This window comes from Haemaphysalis longicornis, unplaced genomic scaffold (assembly GCF_048455015.1).
Source record: "Haemaphysalis longicornis isolate Haplotype H1 unplaced genomic scaffold, Haemaphysalis longicornis Haplotype H1 scaffold_1, whole genome shotgun sequence".
In the NCBI taxonomy this organism is placed as follows: Eukaryota; Metazoa; Arthropoda; class Arachnida; order Ixodida; family Ixodidae; genus Haemaphysalis; species Haemaphysalis longicornis.
In genome coordinates, this window is record NW_027526203.1 from 335,612,733 (window position 1) to 335,638,114 (window position 25,382).

The 25,382-nt window shown below is 45.7% G+C and overlaps 1 long non-coding RNA gene across 1 annotated transcript in view; it reads left to right on the plus strand.

The window, feature by feature from the left end:
• The window catches only part of LOC144170508 (uncharacterized), a 511,986-nt gene extending 487,301 nt beyond the window's left edge, over window positions 1-24,685 (plus strand). Inside the window, exon 3 of the long non-coding RNA XR_013322624.1 lies at window positions 24,581-24,685. This is a non-coding gene — a long non-coding RNA (uncharacterized LOC144170508). The remainder of the gene's footprint in view (window positions 1-24,580) is intronic.
• The last annotated feature ends 697 nt before the right edge of the window (window positions 24,686-25,382 follow it).

Here is a 25,382-nt window from a genome sequence, read left to right on the forward strand (position 1 = left end):
CCCCCCCCCCCCCCACCCTTATCTCCGAAACAAGTTGTCCCAACTGCAGACAACTGGGCACACTCCAGCACATAATAGGAGAGTGCAATTTTCCCAAGTTCACCCCTCCCCCCCTCCCCTCACATCAACCCTGAGCGATGGGAGACATTGTTGTCCAGCCCTGCCCTGGAAGAACAGATCGCGCTGATCCCCAGAGGACAGGAGTACCTGGAAACATATGGGGCCCGAGAAGAGGGCACCACCCCATCAAGCACCTAAACGGCTCTAGAATGCTCAATAAAGTTTGTTCTCTATCTCTCTCTCTCTCAAGGTTGCACCACGATGAGGCAACGTGCGTGGCGTGGGCTGCAAGTTCAGACAGTGGGAAGACTGGACAATCGCGTTTTCAAAAAGAAGGGAAAAGTATACAATAAGGTATTCAGTGGGTGGGCAGACTGGTTCGGACGGATCCATACAGGCATGGACGAAGATTGTGTTTTGGGTGTGCCCCCCGCTGACGGAAATAATAGATACATTGCACAAAGGAGCATTGCACAGTGAGCTAGCAACTGAACAGGGAATAGGTAGGGTTCGTAGATCACAAAGGGTTAAACGTTTCTAAGCGGAAACGGAAAAAATGAATGGTCCGGGAAAAAATGGTCCCGGAAAAAATGGTCCCAGTGACCATCTAGGAAAAAATGGTCCCATGGCCCAGCCAACATGTTTCCCTTCAAGTTAGTCCGATCTGAACTTTGTTGCGGTTTGATTTTGTCCCTTTGCGTTTTAGCTAAAGGTTTGAGAAAGATGGAATGCTTTAATATTCCTGTAAGGGGCCGAAATTAACGCCTTTGGAGGCTAAAATCTAACAAAGAAAATTGGGTAGACAGACAGACGGATGGACGGACGCTTTGATGGATGGATGGATGGATGGATGGATGGATGGATGGATGGATGGATGGATGGATGGATGGATGGATGGATGGATGGATGGATGGATGGTAAGGCTGAGCATTGATTAAACATTTTAATGCAAGTAATTACACTTGCATTAAAATAAAGGTCATAGAAGCTCTACGCTGCGAGGTTTCGTCAGTATCGGTGAAAATTGCACAAAAAGCCGTGGGAGCTCCATCAAAGAAGCGCACAGCGTCGTCCCGGGTCTAGGACATTTCGGTGCAAGGCATATCGGTGCAGGACGTTTCGGTGCAGACATTCCGGTGTACGGATATTTCGGTGTCCGTACATATCGGTGTATGGATACCGTTTCGTTGCACGGACACCTCCGTGCGCAAACATTTCGGCGACCGAATTATCGTGTGCTTGCTTGTTTGAAACAGCCATTATATTTTTATTTTCGCTTAACATGGGTTATAGACAACAATCTAGCGCAGCGCTTGCATTTTTAGATTGGTGCCGTATTCAATTTTTTCCGGGTATTTTTAGAAACTGAACATTTCTATATTTTTCTTTAATACCTCGTTCATTTTAGCAAGACAAACGTTCTTGGTTCGATTAACCGGCTTTACTCGAACAAGACTTTTTCGTCCCTTGGCTTAGGGACCAATTTTTCCGGGACCATTTTTTCCTACCTTGGATTTGGGACCATTTCTTCCGGGACCATTTTTTTCCGGGACCATTTTTTCCAGGACCATTTTTTCCGGGACCATTTTTTCCTACACCCGTTTCTAAGTGGTGAGGGGAACGCGGCCTCCTTCCCAAGGAAAAATCGCAAACCCGAACCCGAACCTAATTTTTTGAGCCGGCTGAACCCGAGCCAGAAATGAACCGAAAAAATTCACAGCATATCCACGGAGTGAATGATGATGAGTGGGCGAAGCTCCTGAGGGGAAATCATCGGTAAAACCGTGACTCTTCAGTGAAAGTTCGCCCACTACATCTGTGTCCGAAAGTAACGTCTAGAAAGTCTCGCTTAAACCGCGCGTCGGCACCTTGGGGCTGAGCTCGCCTGATACGTTTTGCAGACGCCTCACGGGCTCTCACTGCATCGGGGTCTGCCTGCCGATACGCGCGCTTTCTCGCCGCTTCCCGTTCTCTGACGTTTTGGAGATCCTCTTCGCGCCGCAGCCGTGCCGCTTCGCGTACGGCAGGGTCCTCGCGCCGTTGCCGTGACGCTTGGGCCTCTCGTTCTCGAACGCTGGGATCTTGGCGGCGTCGTCGCGCAGCCAGACGACACGCTTCGGCCTCCCGCTCTCGTACGGCAGGATCTTGGCGGCGGCGTCGCGCAGCTTCACGGAGCGTTTCTGCCTCGCGGGCTCGCACATCTGCAGCCTTATCCATCGGGCGACACCGAGCGCGCGCCAACAGCGAACGGATTTTATTACAACGCTCCCCGCCATCTAGTAAACAATCCAAGAACTAAACTAGAGGTAGCCACGCCATCTAGTAAACAATCCAAGCGCATCTTTTCATCATATACAAGTACCGCCATCTAGTAAACAATCCAAGAACTAAACTAGTGGTAGCCACGCCATCTAGTAAACAATCCAAGAAGTAAACTAGAGGTGGCTACATACATACGTCGAGGATGGACAGACCCACGCCTTAAGGAGCTTCGCCCCTAAAAAGAAATGGCGGTTTCCGGTTTACGACAAAATGGTGCGACCATCCCGTTATCAGTGTCATTAGGGGCTTCTTTCTTTCACGCGCCAACAACTTCGCGATCTCTCGCGTACTTTTCCTCTTCAGATGAATCAAAACGTTCCGAACGACTCTCATTATGGTCACAACTTGGAAACTTTGATTATTTGATTGATTGTGTGTGTGTGTGTGTTTTTTTTAACGCGCCGAAGCTACACTGGTGATGAGGCGCGCCGTAGACCTTGGCTTAGCATTACTTCTGACCATCTGGGGTCCTTAACGTCTGCCGAAATCTCGTACATACGGACGTTTTGGCTTTTCATCTCCATCAGAGAAGCGGCCGCCGTGGTTGGGAATCGAACGCGCGTTCTTCGGCTCAGCAGCACAACACCATAGCATAGTCTGACTCTAGCCATAGCCACAACATAATGAAACGACTGCGTGCCAATATTGTAATTAAGGCCCATAATTCAAATGGTATGTTGCTAATGGTCGAGCAAGCCGGGTGCAAGGCTAAGAAGAAATGTCAAACTCTTGGAAGCTTGCACGAGATTTGAAGCACAGACTTTGCCCTTCCCGCGGTCACCGGTAAACCTGTCACCACGCCCCCCAATGGGGCCTTTAAAGGCTCAATAAAACGTCTGACGCTCTCTCTGCCTCACTGGGACAGTGCAAGTGCAAGTGTAACGGGACACAGGAAGAAAGAGACGCCCATCTGTTTGTTATTGGTTCGAGGCATCGGCTTTATACAGGCGGGGCAAACCTCACGCGAGAAGAAAGTAGGGAAAATATGGCGAAGGAGCTGAAGAAATAAGATTCTTAATTGACTACAGGGGAATAAGAGAAGATTGATTGATTATGAGGTTCAATGCACCGGCGCTACACATGTGATGAGGTGCGCCGTAGTGGAGTGCTCCGTATTAATTTTGACCACCTGGGAATCTTTAACGTGCGCCGAAATCTCAACCGCATGGGCATCCTCGCTTTTCGCCTCCATCAGAAAGCGGCCGCCGCGGTTGGAAATCAAACCCGCGTTCTTGGGCTCAGCAGCACAACGCCATATCCCCTGAGCCACCGCGGTGGGTGGGATAGGCGAAGAGACGTGTCAATGCGAAATTCCGAGTGTGAATTCGAAATTTTAGAGATTGTGTTCTTTCGAATTGAGAGGTGTGCCCAAAATTGGGCACTGGATGTTTGGTTTCGCTGATTTGCACTAGCGTCTTTGGTATTCTCTTTACAGGAACAGCTGCTTTTCACAGGTGGATAAAACGCCATGCTGTGTGCGCGTGCGCGCTTTACTTGAAAGTTTTTTCGTTGTTGATTATTTTGTAATACGGATATAGGCAGCGCTCGCTCTTGCCTGTAGGGGTAGCAAGCGCGATAACGAAGGGGCCGCAGCATATGGTCTGCGGTATTTTTCTGCTGTGTCGTGTCACACCCTTGGCTAGGGACCCTAAATGGAACATGAAAATGAAGCCCTACCTCACTTTATTTGAAAGAACTGCCTTTGGTGACTCTTTGAACTCCATTATGACCTTAAGGACATTGTTTGCATAAGAAGCGGTGAGAAACGCCGAAAACGTTTCAAACTTTTTCCTACACAGCATCAGCAGTGACGTAACAAGAAAGTAATTTAAACGGAATGGGTAATGTCTAAAGTCATTTTTAGTATCCAAGCGGTACAATAAAACGGAGCAAGGGGCTCCAATAAATAACACACTCATGTCTCTTGGCGGTGGCTTTATGTAGTCTCTTGGACGACAGTAGGTGTGGTCAAAAAGATGTTGGTACGTTTTCTGTTACATCTGGCCAAAATTTTAAAAATTGATTACATTATTGTACCACGCTTATTTAAAAAAACAGTACTTAGAAGGAAGGAAAATGTACTTGAGTTTTATGGTGAATTTAAAGTATGCAAAACGTATTTTTCCCACTACGCTAATAATTCAGCTCTGACCGGTTCGCGAACCGGTTCGGCGCATGATGTAATCGAACCGGAACTGAACCGGAAAGAGGTGAATTTGACTGAACCACAACCGTACCCGAACCGGCATTTTTTTCTGTCTTGATAGAGCATATATATATGTATATATATATATATATATATATATATATATATATATATATATATATATATATATATATATATATATATATATATATATATATATATATATATATATATATATATATATATATATATATATATATATATATATATATATATATCAAGGCTGCAGTCGTCATTGCCAGTGCTATTCGGCTTTTTTCGAAATATTTAATAGGGCCGAATGACGTGTGCTTGTCACGTTTCTTTGATTCATTGATAAATAAGCGAAAATATAAGTCGAGAAAAAATCCGCCGTTATATATATATATATATATATATATATATATATATATATATATATATATATATATATATATATATATATATATATATATATATATATATATATATATATATATATATATATATATATATATATATATATATGACGAAAGCAAGTCTCTTTGCTTTGCTGAAACGTTGGCAACAATCGTGCTTTTACCTTGTTGAAAGTTTTCTTTTATTTTGTATATATATATATATATATATATATATATTAGTAATGATCTTTTTTTAAAATATATTTTTTACAGTCCCGAATCTACTAGCAGCATTCTGTTGTTTCTCGTTTTTAACGTTTCTCGGTTGTCTTCTTTCTGCCGTACCCCTTATGTCTAATATTCAATACTCATCATTGTATTCACCCCACATCTGGTGTAGCAAGCCTTGTCGCTAGAAGTGCTGGCATCACCAGCTCACATTAAAGAGCCCTATCTCTTTCTGTCTACATGCATCAAAGATGCAGTCTTTATTGCCAGTGCTATGCGGCTGGCTACTACGGTAATTGTCTTATTCGGTGCTGGCTACTGAGAACTAGTGTTGCGGAGTTACCAATCCGGAATTGGAATGAACCCGGAATCATTCCACATTTTCGCGACCCCGGAATGGAATGGGAATGGAATGGCGACAATGCTTGAAGGGATGGAATGGGAATGGAATTAAGCGCCTTTTGGCCGGAATGAAATGGCAATGGAATTACATGTATTTTTCCCAAAATAAAGCGCACTTTCCCTTCTACGCGCTGTTTTTTTGTCAAAATATGCAAAAATATGCAAAAGATCCCACCAACTCAACTTCAAACATTCGTAAGCCGGAGCCTTGAATTTAACAATAACTAAATGCTACTCCACTGCATGCAACTCCTCAAATTAGTTATACAGGCCTCAGTTATACAATTAGTTACGCAGGCCTTGGACTAAGTTTTGCCGAGTCCAAGGCCGCAACGCATTCTCTAAGTCCTTCTTCAGTTAGCTAGAGCCAAAGGTTGCGTGGTGCTAAAGTGTGGACAATCTCCCAATTCCTAAAAGAAAAAAAAAAAAAAAAACAAGACGCAGGTTAGTATACGAACCAATGCACTATCGAAGTATACACTAACGAGAGAAAAAAGAATTCTCCCTGCACATTGGTTCTCATCGAGACACCCATACAAAGGTCGCGCATAGTCTAATCTAAGCACACCCTGAACTTTCGCTCGTGCGCAGTGGATGATACCTGACGCACGTAACTAAGCTTTTCGGCAAGGGCGACATTGCATACCTGCGCACACGCAAACACAGGAAGTTCTGAACCTATCCGTGCTTTCAAGGCGCGCTTGACATGCGTGAGTGCTGACGACCTGTGCGGCCCGCGATCCGTATTTGGTGCAAAAGCAGGACAAGGTGCTCGAGCGGTAATTCTTCCAACTGATACCACCAGATACGGAGGTTCTGTTCCTCGTTAACAAAATTATAGTTCAAACCATGCTCACGACCTCTCGATACGCGTGTTAACTCCTTAAGGAATATAATGTCTTCTTAAACAATATTAAAGCTTGATTGATTGATTGTAGGGTTTAACGGGCCGACGCAACGAAGGCGATGAGGCGCGCCATAGTGGAGGGCTCCCGATTAATTATGACCGCCTGGGGATCTTTAACGTGCGCCGAAATCCCGTACACACGGGCGTTTTTGCTTTTCGCCTCCATCAGAAAAGCGGCCGCCGCGGCCGGGAATCGAACCCGCGACCTCGTGCTCGCAGCGCAACGCTTTAGCCACTGCGCCACCGCGGCGGGTCAATATTAAAGCATCACAACTCGTAAAGGCGTGATAACCATGTAAATACTATAATAACTACCTGGAGAACTGCCCCTGTGGGAATTAGTAGGGTGATTGCACTGGACGAGATATGCCACAAAGGCACTATCCCTCGACCTTGGTTACGTGTTTTCGGTATTTTAGCAGTTCTTAACGCGTGTAATAACATCAGATTAATGGTGGGTTCATTGGTAACTTGATAATCACCCGATAAAACGTTGAGGAATTAGAAGAATGGAATTGAACTGCCCGGCAATTCCCGGAGTGGGAATGGGCGATGTTCCGGCATTCCGAGGAATTGAAAGGAATGGAATTTAGGCAACTTGTAATTCCCCGGAATGGAATTGGAATGGAATGGTGACGCCCATTCCGCAACACTGCTGAGCACCGAATAAGGCGCTTGTGATTTTTTTGGGGGGGGGGGAGGAATACAGGGTATCCCCCCCCACCCCCCCCCCCCCCCCCCCCCGAATGCAGGAACACGTGGTATTTTTTTCAAAGTTCACGGGGTTTCTTTATCCGTCAGAATAAATGAGTACAGAATTAGTTCACCGTTGAAAATACCGCAGTTAGATTCTTCTCGTCGGTACCTACAAGTGTCTCAGTGACACTTCAATGATTAGGGCAGTATTTCTCAAGTTAGATAATTTGGCCATCACTACCTCGAGTGGGGCAATGGATGCCTTCCGCGACGGAATGAAACAATTATTCCAGGAAGAATCGTAACAATGTGGCGCGAGAACTGCGTGAAGCGTATTTCATTAAAAAAACAGCACAGGCTGTAACAATGAAGCATCGCTATGATTGTTTTCAAATGAGTACCCGTTCCTAGACAACATGCGGTGAAAAGATGTGATAGCTTTCTTCAGCGGCGGATGGTTTCTTTTATTGTATCTTTTAAGATCGCGTAATCATCGGTGTGTGTCTATGTTTTCTGACAAGCTACTTATACTCGTCTTTCCTTGGAGGAATAGATCAGTTATTAGTAGCACATTTGTATCGAGGTTCTTCGTTTTTCTGTCGTGTTTTTAGTGCGCAAGCATTTTGGCGGTTGCTACTAGGGTTTGGCGGCCGGGATGGCGACGGCATCGACGTCGTAACTGAGCGAGCGAAGGCAGGAAGAAAACGGAGGCGGAAAAGTGGCGAAAGTGTGCGGGGGAGGGCAGTATGCTGAGCCCGCACAAGACGCTCGTTGGAGCGGGTGGCGAAATTGTGAAGAGGAGGACGGCACGCGCTGCTATATCGCCATCTCTCTCACTGCCTCCCCCTTACCCTTTCGGCAGACGCTACTGGGCATCCTTGATTTACCAGTCCTGGACGATCCGCGGGCACTCCGAGGACTGCGTTCAGACCAGAAGCCCTATAGGAATACGTAGAAAAATTGAGCTGAACAGCTTCGCTGTTAAAACTTCACTTCGGCGTCCGTTTGACGACCCCCAGTTGGTCTAAATTATTTCGCAGCCTTGCTGTACGGTGGTCCTCATAGTACAGGGAAGGCTTCGGTGCGTGAAGCTCCCTAAATTGGAGTGTTTTCAATTTTCTTCTGCGCACTTCGTTCGCTCCTGTCTGTTAGTTACGTATTTATTACCATGCGCAAGTCAAGGACGAGCCCATAAGACCTAAGCTCTAAAAAGGTGGGGCCATGAGCTAGTAGCATAAGGGCTTCAATAGGTTTGCAGGTTTTCTACCGATGAAAGTGTACTGGTAGGTAGCACGCGTTCTTCGATATTGCGGAGGAGAATAAATATGCAAAAAAGGATTGGGCAACTGTGAAGCAGTACATGTGGCTTCGTTTGATCGCTCTTTTTGAATGTTATCATAGTTAACAGAAGATTCACTATATTGTGGCACCTAAGTAATCACGCCTCTACAGACGTTGTGCAGCAGTAACTTAAAAACTTTGGTAACATTTGTGTTGACTTCTTGGGAAAATGGCACCCCTGGGATCGAATTGAATCCAGCGAGTCAATAAAGCCCGGTGGGATACGTCGGCTTCATGATCATATTAAAGTACTATCCACAAGTTCCCGCCCACACCGGTAACGATTTGAAAACATGGATCCTCACGTTCACGAAAGAGAGGCCCACAGCCACTTAAATGGGAAAGGTGGCAGTAAGCTGCAGACACGTACTTCGTATCTTCTTTTTCTTCCCATTGACTGTGTGGCGGGAAAGAATGTCAGAAGGGTCTCGACCAGTCGCCCGTCCACCCGTCCCGGAAAGAAACGGCGAAGGAGCAACGGGAGCGGGAGGCGGTTTCAACCCCCTCCTTGCGCGTTGTTTCGCGAGGCACGGGACAAATCGGGCTTGGGGGAGCCATACGGAAGCGCTCGTGTGGATCCCCGATGTCGGCCGCATGACGCCGTACAGCGCTTGTCGTCGGCTGACACCCACTCTGAATGCGCGGCGCGATGAAGGATGCGAGCATCTCTCGCGATCCCAGCGTGGGCAGGCGCTGTCGGCTACTCGCGACATGAGTGGCTACAAAGGGGCAGCCACGGTGGTATGCCGGCCTTGGCGGGAATCAGTGCTGGCAAGCCTGTCATTGCTTGGGACAGTGGCACGTCATAAGCACAAACGTGCTCCCGCTCTATCCAGGGGCATGCAGCGGCCGTTTCGCTCACACACCGCGCGTAATATGAGGCACGCGGAAGACCGCTGGAACAATTCCATCAGGAGAAGCGCTCGTTTGGTGCTGTCGGGGGAACGAGGTCTCTGATACATGGAGCATCCAGAGGGGAAAAGCAAGAAAGAACTGATCGAAGCCATTTTGTTAGGATGTGCAACCTTTACGGGTGATTTTTTTTTTTCTGCATATGTTCTTTCCTCGGAAAGAAGACAAGGTCGGTTTGTGCGGCAGGGAAATCGAAACATACGCCACACGTTCCTTCACGTACGGTTCCTTTCGGGTACGCTGGTCTGTTCCTCCGGAGGAATCGGGGTGCGTTCCCTCCAAGCATCCAAGTCAATATCGTTCGCTTCTGACTTATGCCCACTCAGCATTCTTGTGCCTTATTTGCCTTCGTGATATGCCGGTTGCCCTGAACAGCATTATGCCTCGTGATCTCGCTCTGCGGACGCGCGTTTTCATGAAGGCGCAAAAAATCCACACAGGAACGAAAGCCTTGTATTAGTTTGATATCGGCAAGCAGGTATATTGAGGTATGAAGGCATTCAGACAATTAAAATTCAGTTGCCAAAACGAAGGCGTGGCTTTCGTGTGGAGACGATCTTGTAACTTACAGAAAGAGACAGTTCCCTTAGTAGGAAACTTAGTTCGGTCCCCACTCTGGACGCGTGTTTTCCTTCCTTTCTTTCTTTTGTACGTAAAGTTAAAATTGTTAACTTCACTAACCGTAAGTAAAAAAAAAGCCTAACCATTCTTCTATGCCTCTTTTGGCGTTGTAGACTGCCGACCAATATTTCTGCATTCCATCAACCCGCCCCTCATTTTATAACCATATCATTCTGCGAAAGATTAGCGAGGGCCTCCGTTCTGGCAGCCTTGAAGCCAAGGTAGCATCACAGTGTTTTCAATCAATTGACCGCTCCTCACAGGCTGTAGACATTCCAGTCATGCCCTGGGGGTTAAAAACAAGGTCCCCTTCTCCCCGTGTATTTAGGGTGGCGTTGGCTACCCCTCTCAAGCGTCAGATACAGTTGTAGTAAATATAAATACACGAGAAAGTAAAGGAGAACTCACCCGCCCACACCGCCGAATTGCTAAGGCATTTGAGATCAAATCGAAAGTGGGTTCGGTCCCCACACTGGACGCTTGTTTTTCTTTCTTTCTCACGTACATTTAAAAATGTTAACTCCACTAGCCGTAAGTAACAAAAATATTCCTAACCATTCCCCTATGCGTCCTTTGGCGTTGTAGACAGCGGGCCTTTCTGTATGTATGTATATATATATATATATATATATATATATATATATATATATATATATATATATATATATATATATATATATATATATATATATATATATATATATATATATATACAGTCGAACACGGATATATCGAACTCCAAGGGGATCGCGAAATAGTTCGATATATAAAAAATTCGATATAAAAAATATGGGCTCTGAGACCTCACCTATGGCGGACGAGCACTTACCGATCGTCGCATTCAAGAATGGCAACTAATTCCGCACTCACGACGCAACAGGACGCTTTATTTCCGTGAAAAAAAAAATCGCTGACCTTGGCCTGCTTCTTCATCCTGGAAATTAAATTAAAGAAGCTGGTGGTCTCGATCTTCTCGAGGCTGCACAACTACGAAATTCCATCAGCACGCTGCGCCTTCGCACACCATGCACAACACGCACGCAAAAGAAGAACAGCGCGCGCACCACAAGAACTTTGAAGGTAACAATTCCAAGGCTCTCTGAACGAACTCCAACAAAGCGCTCGCGATGGTCATATTCGAGGGAAACAGTGATCTCCGAAAGGTGCGGGACAACTCGCCAAACAGCAGCAACAGCAGCAAAATGCAAAAGAAGGAGGCCGCCAGCGCCTTCGTTCCCTCTTCCCTTTCCCGAGACGACATCGGGGGAAGACAGACCCAGAGAGAGAGAGAGAAAAAAAAACCCTTTTTCGGCAAGCCAGGGAACGTACGCAGCCGCAAAACAAAAAAAAGGACGTGCGCAGTCGGGGCATCCCTACCTCGCATTGTCACATTTTCCGAGCGTTCGGGCTTGTGTGCCTAGAGAGATTCAGCATACCGGGCTCCGTCCGCTAACGCTACGGCGGCAGGTAGCGGGGCCCGACTGGGCGAGCGCAAATTTGTTGCGGTAGGGGGGGATTAGTTCCGCGAGCCAGTCTTCGCCATGCCCGCGCATTCCTCCACATTCTCCTCAACCTCAATCGGGGGTGCAAGCTACCGCCGAAGAGTACCTTCCAGCTCGCGCGGCGTTCGATATACGCAATGTTGTGAAAAATACGGTTCGATATAAACGTGCGAATTCCTATACTTTTACACAGAATTTTCAAGGGGATAATTTATGAGTTCGATATAGACAATAATTCGATATAGCCGTGTTCGATATATCCGTGTTCGACTGTATATATATATATATATATATATATATATATATATATATATATATATATAGAGAGAGAGAGAGTGAGAGAGTCCTTAGTTGCTGGAGGAATATGTAAAAGTAAAAGTACGCTCTTACGAGACTTTATTTGAACGTTCCGACGTCTGAGTTAGCCAGAATGAAATAAAGACAAGGAACTAAAAAGACATCGCGACCGAGTACTTGCTGTTGCTGCTCCTTTCACGCATACCCTTATTAGGTTGATGCGCTGTCTTTTCGGACGTATGATGGGCAAAGCAGTTGCTTTCAATCAGCTTATTTGAAGGCGCTAGTTTACGACGCGCGCGGGATCGGCATCACCTGGTAGTTTTCATATTTCGCGGGGTTTCTTTATCAGTCCCAATAAACGGGTACCCAATTAGTTCGCCGTTGAAAATACCGCAGTTAGATTCCTCGCATGGGTACCTACAAGTGTCTCATTGACACTTGAATGATTAGGGCAGTACATCGCAAGTTAGATAATTAATTATAATAAATAATGAGATCTCATAACGAAAAAATTACTGGCCGCTACTCCACTGTTCTGGAAACATTATACACTAGGTTTTCTTCGAGTAACGCAATTACTCTTTTTATAATATTCGTGCATGATACCCTTTATGAGTGCAGCTCACGCGTTATTCGGTAGTTGTGGGTTCGATTCACGCTTCCGAAGAACGGCGGATGTTTCCTCGACTTGTATTTACAGTTCTTTATCCCTGTATCACAAAAAAATGGCAGTCATACAATTCATACCTCACTCGGCACTATAACAACACTATCAAAACGCCAAAATAACACTGACAATAAGGACGGCAACTTGATATGTGTCCTTACGTAATACCCCGTCCCATACGTCTCTGTCCTGAAAAAATGCATTACGAGGATTCTGGCTGCAGCAGTCTGAAATGCCATTGGCTATCCCCGACTACGGACCACGTCTTCCGTGGCGGCCGCTGGAAAAACACGTTCTAGGTCTTCGCGGTGGTTCAATGTCGGCGCTAGGTGACCGGGCTCTGAGCAGTTCTAAATATAAACCCCCGCTCGAAAGAAGGTACCCTTCACCCCGAGTAGTCGGAGTTGTGCTGGCTACCACCCCCAAGGTCAGAAAATAATTACCCTACCATACATACCCGAGAGAGTGAAGAGCACAGCCCCGCCGGTAGCGTAGTGACCATTGCGCCAGACGCATATTCTGGAAGACGTGGGTTCGGATACCCCCCGGCGGGCATGTTTTCTATATATATATATATATATATATATATATATATATATATATATATATATATATATATATATATATATATATATATATATATATATATATATATATATATATATATATATATATATATATAGATATATATATATATTTATTTATTTATATATAGAGAAGAGAGCTTAAGAGGGTTCAACACTGGTCGACCACTCTTGACACTCGAGGCACGGCCCGGGGGTTAAAAAGACGGTTTCCTTCAACCCGAGTAGTCTGAGTGACGCTGGCTACCACCCCAAGCACAGGAAACCAAAATACCTTAACATAAATACCCCAGCAAGTGGAGGGGAAAATCGCCCCGGCGGTAGCGTAGTGGTTATCACACCAGACCGGTATTCTGGAGGTCGTGGGCTCAGATTCCACCTGGCGGCCATTTTTTCTCCACTTTCTTTCTTTCTTTCCAAATTCTTTATCTCTTTCAATCACCTACCACATCCTCCCCTTTGCTTTCCGTAGGTTTTCTTGACTGCCAAATGTTATATATATATATATATATATATATATATATATATATATATATATATATATAATATATATATATATATATATATATATATATATATATATATATATATATATATATATATTGTGAGCTTTGTTTGAGGCTACAGCTTGTCTGCCACCGTAGGCAGCAATTGCTCACTATCATCACCACCGGCTTGAGGTGATCACTGCTTCATTCCTTGTACATACTCATCATCATCGACGATCCTGCTTCTTCGGAGATCATCATCAGCGCTTGGGCTTGATCGCCATCTTGGGTTCTCTTCGACTCGCCTTCGAATAAAGGAGCTACGAAGCCACGGTCTGGTCGCCTCCTACCTACGGCCTCACAATATATATATATATATATATATATATATATATATATATATATATATATATATATATACACATATATATATATATATATATATATATATATATATATATATATATATATATATATATATATATATATATATATATATACTTAAGACAGACAATAAGCGTTGGCAGCCAAGAAAACCTCGAAAAGCAAAGGGGAGGTTGTGGTGCGTCATAGAAACAGCTGAAGAATTTTTTGAGTCAGGAAGAAAGTGGTGAAAAAATGCCCGCCATGTGGGATCCGAACCCACGACCTACAGAATACCGGTCTGGTGTGATAACCACTACGCTACCGGCGGGGCTGTTTCCCGAACACTTTTTCGGTATTTATATTAATATATTGTTTCCTGCAATGGGGGGGGGGGGGTGGTAGCCAGCGCCATTCCGACTACTCGGGTTGAAGGGGACCTTCTTTTTAACCCCCGGGCAGTGATTCGAGTGTCTACGACATGTCGACAGTGCTCGACCAGGGTTGAACCCTCTTAAGCCACCTTTGGCACCAAGACTGCCAGAACAGTGGCCCTCACTAAGCATGTAGCGAATCAGAAAATGGGAAATGAGGGGCTCGGTGGAATAAGACAGACAATAAGGATTGGGTGTCAAGAAAACCTCGGAAAGCAAAGGGGTTGTTGTGGTGGGTCATAGAAACCAGGGTGTCGAACCGGAACCGGAACGGAACCGAAAACCGGAACCGAACCCGAATTTTTGCCCGGAACGGGAACTGAACCGGAACCTTATTTTTTACGCCATTTTGTAACTGAACCCGAACCGGAACGAATCGAAAAAACCGTTCCGAACCGGTTCTGGGGCCTCAAAAATATGATTTCTAGTTTTACATTTCGGTACCCTACCTTGCGTCTGAAGATATTTTGGCACTCGCCAGACAGCACCATGAGATATTTTGCATAGTCTGCAGTTCCCAAGGCTCATCATGTTCTCTTCTAACAATTGCCCTCAATTTAATGTAAAGTTTCGGTACATACTATCAGTTTGCGTTAGGTACTGCCCATCTCTCCCAATTATCTTTTACATTTAGCATAACCTAAGTTAAAACGCATATTCCGAGGCAACATATCATGGAATATTCTTCATGATTTCTATCTGCATGGTGTTTAAAATCGTGTAAAGTTTTCAATGTGCTGTTAATTCGCATGCATCCCTGTCCGCTTGTGAAGGCCTTCAGGGACACCATCAACAATAAATCCATATATTCCACTTATTTTAGTTTGAATGGGCAGTTATATACAAACAGCACTGAGACACAAATACTCGTAGTTCTCAAAGTTAACGTCACTTTTTCTTGTATACAGTGCCGTTGTGTCCTTTTGTTACTGCTCTAAGAGAACATGGGAGATCCTAATTTCCACTTTTGAAGTATATTTGATAGCATTTTCATGTTATTTTGAATCTGCTCAACCTTAAACATTAAATCGGCGGATGGATTAAATCCGATTAATTCGGGTTAGCGGGTAGACTGGGGTGGAGTAGTTAGGTGAGTGAATGAGCTAATGTGAATTAGTTGGACTGGTGTGTTGATTAATTTGGATTACAGGATTTAGCGAGTCAGTTAAGGCGGATTAGACGGTCGACCACACATGATATTTTTGGGGTCCTTGGCATTTGGAAATTTTGCAGCGTTCTCATTCTGGACTAATCAGGAAATTTAGTCAAGCACAAAGTATTGATTGATTGATTGCAGGGTTTAACGCGCCGACGCAACGCAGGCGATGAGGCGCGCCGTAGTGGAGGGCTCCGGATTAATTTTGACTACCTGGGGATCTTTAACGTGCGCCGAAATCTCGTACACAAGGGCGTTTTTGCTTTTCGCCTCCATCAGAAAAGCGACCGCCGCGGCTGGGAATGGAACCCAGGACCTCGTGCTCAGCAGCACAACGCCTTAGCCACTGAGCCACCGCGGCGGGTCAAGCACAAAGTAGCCGCAAAGTTATGTGACGACCACGTGAATGCAATAAAAGGTTTTTCTTTATGCCCGTATTGCGCTGTTATGTTGTTTCTATATTAAAATTGACATCTCGCACTAAAGTTCATAACTAATTACCAATGCATATTTTATATTAATCAAAGGGTTTTCAAAACGTGTATATATATGAGGGGAGTCGGTTGGAAAGAAACTAAACTGAAAGAAAAAAAAGGAGGAATGATCAACTGGTTTGATGCAAGAGACGCCCGACAGCATTCTCCAATACCTTCTCTTTCTTTGTGCTACCGTTCTGCAGCCTCCCGCAGGTGTAGCATCTCGACCCCCGAACACAGCCCCCTTCAAGCTGAGGAAGCGGCGCCAAAAATCTCATAACAGACTCTTAGCAGCCGTGGCCCAACTTTGCCAACGGTCGATTGCATGTTACAACACTTCCAATGATCAATCGGAGACCACCAACGAGACAGTCACGATTGTATGGGCACCAGCTCATACTGGCATCCCCGGCAAACAAGATCACCAACCTCGTGGCTCGAGATTTGACCCGCTTAGCCAGCGCTGATGAAGCCGGTCCCGAGTGCATGCATCCTGCAGTCACAGACCAGGAAGTTCCTCAGCACTATAGCCTCCCCGTATAACGTATTCCTCCCCGCACAAATCGCTACCGATTAACCAGGAAAGATTACTCCGCGCTCTGCGGGCATACACCTTCCCACACACCACCAGACTCCACCTCGTTGACGGGACACAACTCTCTCCATTTCGTCGCTTCTGAGGAGAGCCTGGGAACCTCATCTCTCCATTTCGTCGCTTCTGAGGAGAGCCTGGGAACCTCATACACATAGTAGGCGGCTGCGATAAGTGTACCATAGATCCACCCAACCTCCACGTTTCCATAAAGATTTTGGAGACAGCCATGGCCAGCTCCCGCCCTGAAGATCAGTTGCTCTTGATGGAAACGGCTGTCGATTCGGCCCCCTCGAATGAGGACGCCTCTCTGCACCTTTGCCTCGATTTAATTAAACTTCATTTTCTCTCTCTCTTTACAAGTGATCATTACTGCTGCTTGCGACTTCACTTGGCTATCATCTTTCCTAGCGCCCAATCGCTGTAACCGGTCGCTGAAGGGCCATTAGCAAGTTCCTATCTCCGGAGGTTCCCTATCCAATGCCGTCCTATACACGCCGTTCAATGAGCCTTTATAGCCGTTCTTTCTTTCTAACAGCTCTGTTAGCAGATAAACGATGAGCAGAAGGAAATTGCTCTAAATGCCACCTGCCACACTTAGCAGTCGAAAATTAACGCCGACGCCGGACTGTGTTTTCTACTTCTAGCACTGCTAATGATTTCGTGTTAAAGCTAAAACGCCGTTGAAACTTGGGGTAGATGAAAAGCGTAGCTGACCAACCGATTTATTTACAATGCAATTTTTTTTGCCTCATTGTGCGAAAATAGGGGTGCGTGCGAGCGTGCGTGCGTGCGTGCGTGCGTGCGTAACATTAGATGGATGCAAAAAAAATATGGTGGGCGCGTAGACTATCCTGTCCGGCAATGTGACCTCTCGCTTGCCAGTAAACTACCTGCCCGCCTGCCTGCCTGCCTGCCAGGCAGAACATTCTGGTGAGGATGCATGATTTGGGGACGAGGGGAGGCCCGTCACAAGCCGCCGGGGGGCGGGGAGGGGAGACGCAAAATGCCCCATCCCGGCGACACTAAAAGGTACCAACAAACGATTGTGGATGGACGGGTCGTCTGCTTAGTAGGTCGAGGCAAAACGCCGCCTGCAGAGGCTGCCCATTGGCAGAAGATTCTGGTTAGGATGCACCGATGGGGGAGGCGCTGGAGGCACCGGGGCGCTGCCAGCTGGCCAGGAGGGTGCATGTTCGCCTTCGAGAAGACTGTGGCAAGGACGCATTATTTGGAGACGATGTGCGGCCCGTCACTGGTCGGCGAAGGGAGTGGATCACAGGGCGGCACAGCGGTGGCTGTGAAGAGCCATGCGTTAGAGCGCAGCCCTTCAGCGCCCGCTCCTGTGGTTTCGCGTAGTTTCTCAGCGGCGGCCTCGTTTTATCCGAGAGAACGAAGACGCCACCAAAGATAGAGCGAGCAGGAAAACGGATGACGAAAGTATGGCGAAAGTGAGAGGGGAGAGCGAAATTTCCAGACCGCACGAGACCTGCTCCACGGCAGCAACGCCTTACGAGATAACGACAGAGTATACCGCATTTCGTCGTGCATTTGTTGAGGACACGATCACTTCCTAAGACACAGCAGCTATGCGCCGTCGCCGACAAGACTACAGTTCGCGCTGTGCTCAAATTTCGCATTAGTGACTACCGTAATTGACTGCCATATTTTTTGTTTCCTCAAGAAAATAACTCTGGTGTATAAAATTGCAGTGGTATGAGCCAAGAAGAAAATAAAATAAATCATGAAAATGAACGAACTTAAATTAATAAAGCTAAACTTGCGGCCATAAAGAGCAATGCTTTCACATTCATACAAATAGACAGCCTTAAGTGTCCCATCGAACCTTTTGTTTCGCTTCTGTTATTGTTGTAATCATTGACCTACCTGTCACGATTTGGCACGCATTCGTGAACGTGGGAGGGTCGTAGTACCCTCCGAGTGACGACCCGCAGCATGCTGGTGGTGACAGGTAGGTCAATGATTACAACAATAAAAGAAGCGAAACAAAAGGTTCGATGGGACACTTAAGGCTGTCTATTTGTATGAATGTGAAAGCATTGCTCTTTATGGCCGCAAGTTTAGCAGCGTGCTGGTGGTGACGGTGACTGACCGCGAGCGGCTGTGCTCGTCGGTGTTTATTAGCCAGCCGTGCACAATGTTTCCCACCGAGCCTGGCAGGGCCACCGAACTTAGCGGCCAACAAAAAATGGTGAGGGGGCGGGGGGGGGGGGGGGCACATACTCGTCACACTACCATAGCAAACGTTTTGCAGTCGCTTGTACAGTTAAAGGAGCTATTTAACACTTTCGATAAACTCGCCGCGGTGGCTCAGTGGCTAAGGCGTTGCGCTGCTGATCCTCAGGACGCATGTTCTATTCCCGGCCGCGGCGGCCGCTTTCCTGATGGACGCGAAAAGCGAAAACGTCCGTGTATACGAGATTTCAGCGCACGTTAAAAATCCCCAGGTGGTCAAAATTAATCTTGAGCCCTCCACTATGGCGCGCCTCATTGCCTGCGTTGCGTCGGCGCGTTAAACCCAACAATAAATAAATAAATAAATAAATAAATAAATAAATAAATAAATAAATAAATAAATAAATAAATAAATAAATAAATAAATAAATAAATAAATAAATAAATAAATAAATAAATAAATAAATAACAAAAAAATCAATCAATAAATCAACACTTTCTATAGACGCTTTCACTCTTCTGCGCATCTGGAAGCACTGCGAAAACTATAGCTATTTCCAAAGCACGGAGCAACAGTGCGTGATTTGCCCGTCGCTGCGGATGCAGCTTCCGTTTCTGCTTCGCTTTTGTGGCTTTCTTTTTAAAGTGGCTATCAAATGCGTTCTATTCTGCAACTTAAGGAAAGCCGGCAAATAGCCGCTACACCGCTGTAATGACGCCATTCAGCGATCGAAGAACGCCAAGACCAGGAAGGAGAGAAAAATATTTACAGCAAATTTTTAAGTTATGTGATGAGGAGAGAGCAGTAATTTTTGGCTGAGGCACTTTGCGACCCCCTAATCTAAGTACAGGATGTGTTGGTTGACTACTTGCTGCAAGCACTCAATATTGAGAAAAAAGCTGAAAGAAGTGTTCCAGGGTCGCTTTAGTTTGGCCAAGACAAAATATTTGCACAAAGGAACATTCATTATGACTTTGTGTTTATGCCGACTTGATAAGGAAACAAAAAACACGTACAGAAAAATTAACGAAAAAAAAACACGCCTGCTTTTTTTCTTCGAACTCGTTTGAACCCGTTTGAACCGGTTCGAACTGGAACGGAATGGTGCTTTGGAACCGAACCCGAACCGAACCCGAAAGCCTTGAACCCGAACCCGAACCGAACCCGAAAAAATTCCGGTTCGACACCCTGATAGAAACAGATCAAGAATTTTTTTAGTTGCATCATCTAATGTACGATCGTTTAAAATAAACGGGGTGATGATGACGTTAAACGCTGAAACGACGCAGGGCTCCATCTGAAATGGCGATGAGAATACACGGCGTAAATATTTTCCAGGCACGACGCATGGTGCTCTTTTTACCCTACTAACACTAGAACAATTCCAGCGCTAGGAAACAGGTGGAGTGCTTATTATGCGAATCTCCAGCTCTTGTTCCCGCTTGTACATTCCTTTCGACGCCTGTACCTGGGGGCTAATGGCTAGAACGTGTGACTCTTGCGCGCGGTCGTGCTCGGTTCTGTACTCGCCACCGCCAAGCATTTCTATACGCTACTTTATAGGTACACGGAAGGGCGGAACACAAACGCGGGCCAAAATTTTGGGTCGATGCAACTCCAAAGAGATACACGAATAATAACAACTAAAGGAATAATTCTGCGCAAAATATCAGGAACGGCTTCTTTACAAAGACCGGGCTACTTTTGCTCCATGATTTGTATGTGTTGTGCGCGCCTTTAATGGGGGAATTACGCTGCTCTTTTACGTCTTTATTTCTTTCTTCATGGCTATTATTTTGATTTCATCAAGCTTACGTTGCATATAGCCTGATGCCAAACAAAAAAGCGGTTGCGGGAAACTTCAACTATTTTGGTGTAGAGATATTTCTATATGAACTTTGCAGAGCGGAGTTAGGGAAGATGTGTTCGAAAATTTCGGTATCTCGAAGAAAACAAGGCCGGCATGCTACTTACAAGTAAAGCGGCCACAAAGAGTTCTTCTCGTAAAAAAATAAAAGAGTACGCGTTAATAGTAACGACTTCGACGTTCCTTTTTCAGAATCCAGATAAGACCTTCGTTGTTTATGCAGCCATTTCAAGCAAAAAACACACAAGCTAGAACATTGCACCGAACTGAAATATTCCTAAGTGCACTTCAATATTTTAAACAGAAGGCGTGTTCATCGAAACCAATCCAATCCAAGAGGTAGCACGCGTAATTCTTCCCGTGTGCTTCCCTGTAGAGCAAAACATCCGTACAATGATGCTTCGCCGAAGGGTCCAACAACGATATCATGTTGGTGCAGCTTGCAGTATTCCCACGAAAGAGTCGGTGAGAGAGATTAGGGTACATTTTTGTCGGCCGTGCAGCACAACAAGCCGGGAAATATATGGGAAACTTCAAACATTTTTTCGGTGAGTTAAAGGCTATAATCACTCATCCTTTTTCTGATTAAGTGGGAAATCGAAACAAATCACAGCCCAGGCATGGTTCAATCGAGTAAAACCCAATTTAAACTTTACTTTTAAAGCTATAATGACACCGCCACGAAGACATATGCAGCAGAAAACCCAATTTCAAGGTCTTTTCACTATCGTTGCTTTCTCGGCACGGCACAGGCATCTTCCAACTTTCTTCGTGCTTTGTACCTACGCTGCTCTTCTTTTTTATTGTGCTTCAGGCCTGAACTTTCCGGAATCAGCAAATGCTCCGTAATTCGCAATAACCTCCAACTGAAGCCTTGTATCACCTCGTGATGTATCAGAGCCAACAGTAAACGGCTTTTAGTCGTGAAGGTTAGGGGCTCGGGCTGTCGGCGTCTCCCGTCATCGTCGTCGTCTCCTGTCGCGACGGTAAATCAAGTTGTCAAACGATGACCAAAAAATAGGTCTACATTGGATAAAATGGTTGAAACTAAACGAACATAATTTAAACTAATTCAAAATAGAGGAATAATCATGATTTAATTGCATTAAGAACAGAAATTTGTGATACTCTCTCGCGAAATTGGTTTCAAACGCCAAAATTAATCCCGTAAAGTATACTGCTTAGCATGCTGCGGCGTGGGACACGAAGACAACTTACGGCCAGTCTGTCTCTCATTCAATTGCTTAAATCCTGTTCAACGCAAGAGGGGGTGCCACCACCTCAGAAAGCACGCGATTGCTCCTCCCACAGGCGCTTCTCCGGCGCCCAATCAGCGCGCGCCGTGTGGCAAGAGACAGAGAGATATTTACAATCTTTGAGTGCACTAATACACCGCATGCTTCGCCCCTCCCCAGATTTCGCGTTAGTGGAGATGGCCCGGGATTTTTGTTGAGGTGATGGACAGAAAAGGTATGTGATATCGAAAATATTGTGCAAAAGGTCGCTTTCTAACTATTTTTCATAAAAGCGCAGTACAAATGGTAGGACGAATCCCCGTGCGTAAGCGCGAAGCCAATACACGCTCGAAACCTGTTCCTATCAGTAATATAAACCCCTCGTGTGTCAAGTAATCCTACAAGGTCAGTTGTCGAGGCCTTTACCTTTCTACGATACCTGTTCAGTCATTACGTCCACGGCAAGGCATGACTACTCAGAGCCTCAGAATTCCCCTTGTGGTTTCCCCAACCTCAGCGGACCTCGTCCAAGCGATCCGAAAAAGCAGAACGTCAAATGGACGAAAGTGGCCAATTAGAGGGCGAAAGTCGTATACTTTTATGATTTGTGTGCGATCACCACTGGCGATTGGAGCATTTTCGGCCACTGAGATAATTCCCATTCAATTTGCCTGCTACGGAAACATGATGGTCATAAGTAGCACGACAGGGCAGAGGAAAAAAGAGCGGGGAGCGTGTGGGCGGGGGGGGGTTTGGGGGGGAGCGTTGAATGCGAGCAAGAGTTGCTAGCACTGCTGATGCAAGATTTTGCAGCCTTTCATGGTATTTCGAATTCACGACTCACCTCGAATTTCTGTGCAGCCAGTCATTTCGCGAAACGTGGCCATTTGTGAACGCATCTCCTGTGGAACTGTTGCTCTGCCCTAAAGAAACGAGTGGGCCCACGGGCCATTGGCCAAAATGTCTCCGCAACCTCTACGGGCGTCTAGTGCCGAGTTTGTGGCAAAGTATTTCTTAAACCATACGTGCTAGCTTGTGACGTAGTACCTTGAAAGCTTCACGTTAGGGCCGCGGTTTATGTTATGGAAAATAAGGGGAGAGCGCAGGGAAGAACCACACGTTGGACCCGCAGAAATGATTTTAGATGGGGCACAGCGGGACGCCTGCGGAATGTTGAAATTTTTCTACAATTCAAGGGCGTTATGTTTAAGCGGCACGTTTGCAGGAATTTCGAAAAATGTTCCTTAAAAAACAATCCGCGCTAAGTCAGTTCTTGTGTATTTCTCTTTCAACGCTGCAATTATGTCGACTCCCACAGTTGCCCCTGTGGTTACTTTTCAGTGCCTTATTTAAAACGTGACCGGCGTGAGCAAGCGCACCGGCTTACGGGTGTACTCGGCCTAATATTTCCAGATGCACAGCTTCAACATTTAGAAAAAAAATGTATTGGGAGTCATTCCACTCGCTGAAGACGGATGCCAGCGACGCCGTGCGTAATACTCATTACACGCATACAAACACAAATTACGCCCATTCAGAAAGATTCGAGATTTAGCCTAGCAGACAAACACGGGGCTGCCCGCTTCCCTCTCATAGAAAACGATCTATTGACAGCATCCGGGAATTCGCACAACCTCTGCAACTGCACTGTAAACTACCTAATTATGAGAAATAAATGAAAGTCACCATAAGATTGGCATCATCTGCGCGGCTAACTGTCACATACTTGGTTGCGGGATAGTTTTGATAAAACAAGAGTTACAGCCGTTTTTTGCTGAGAATTTGCGATAAAGGTGGCTTCACTGGACGGCATTTCGCTTCGTTTAAACCTTCACTTAAAAATACGTAGTCAGGTTTAGCCGAGGTTATTTACGAGCCACTGCTCTCGTATACAGCCCCTCAAGGCCGATGGTTTTTGGCCTATATGGAAAGTGTGGTCTCAAGCATCCACATCGCACATGTGCCACGCAGCTACATAAACCATGGAATAGCAGTGACACGCACAAAGGACGCCTGATCGAAAAACGACGAAACCTGCCGGCACCATAGCCCATGCAGAAACTGCACGCATGAGCGCTTGGTAAAACCGCTGTATTCAGAGCCACGTATCTTCCAACCATTCATCGCATGATCTTTTGACGCGTGTATGTGTGCGCGCGTTTGTGCGTGCGTGCGTGCGTGCGTGTGTTTATGTTTTGTGTTTCTTTGTGTGTGCGTGCGTGTGAGCGTATGTTTTCTCATTTGTTTGCATGCTCGACGCATCTTATTTCTAACCTATGGTTCCTGCCGTCTTGTAGACGCTTTCTATTTTTCTCAATATCGTCACTGGCGTATAATTTTTAAAATAATCAGTGAAATGTTTACAGCAAGACAACCCATCGGTGCACTATTACAAACAAGAGTCATCTTCGCTTCTTCAAACGTTAAGAAAAAGGTAGCACGTAGATAACTCGTTTGCTGACCGAAAGGCTTCCGCAAAGAAGAGTGAAACCGTTTTGGGAGTTTGGGCGCAGTTAGAGGTCCTTGTTTTCATAGCCCCAACACGTCATTGGGTAAATTGACAGAACATTCTTCATTTTATCTCACCAATCTATGCGCCCACTAAAATATGACAACATTGTGAGCATGCCATAGCGATTTTTTCGCGTCTTTTTTCCTTTGGCAGGCGGTGGAAAGAGCTCCGACATCCTAGCCGTGGGTTCTACGCAGCGCCTACAGGACAGGCTTACCAGCTATCGTCACCGCAGTGTCCTGAAACGGCGCCTCCACAGGTAAGACCCCATAAGCGCGGCAAATAAATTTTAGAAGAAATGTCGATTTTGGTAAAGCGACCACAGCATCTCGTCTCCTTGAATTCGAAAATGTCAGTGTGCGAAATACAAAAAATAAATAAAAATTGAATCCGTGGCGCTCCGCCCATAGATGCTTACTGCTGAGGAGAGTGCAGTAAGCTTCTTCAGCGTTCTTGGAGATCGCTTGAAATAAATTGACCGATTCCGCACCAAGAACACACACACTCTCAACGCATCAGAAAAGTTTCCCTTGCTTACGCTTAAGGGGGGGGGGGGGGGTCTTGAATACAAAATTGAAGTTTGTTCAGTTCGAAAGAACTAGAGTTTCGTAACTCACTCGCTGCATTCCAGCGACGAAGGACGTTTTCAACCAGAAAAAACAATAGAAATGTAAACAACTTCCATATATCGCGCTATGCACGCGCGCGTCAGGGGGAAACACTAAAAGAATAGTTATCAGTGCGTTAACTGCACCTTAGCATTCAAGTGATTCGATCAAACGAAACTTGGTGCTCAAGTCATGTTCCTTGTCGGTGGCTTTCGACGGCGGCCGCCAGTAGCACAAAGTTTCCTGTGACGTCACAGAGAACTCGCCAGAGAGTGGCCGAGGAGTCGGCCCTACTTTAGCTATTTTCTTGAATATCTGGCTAATTTGTTAAAAGTCTGCGCTAAAAT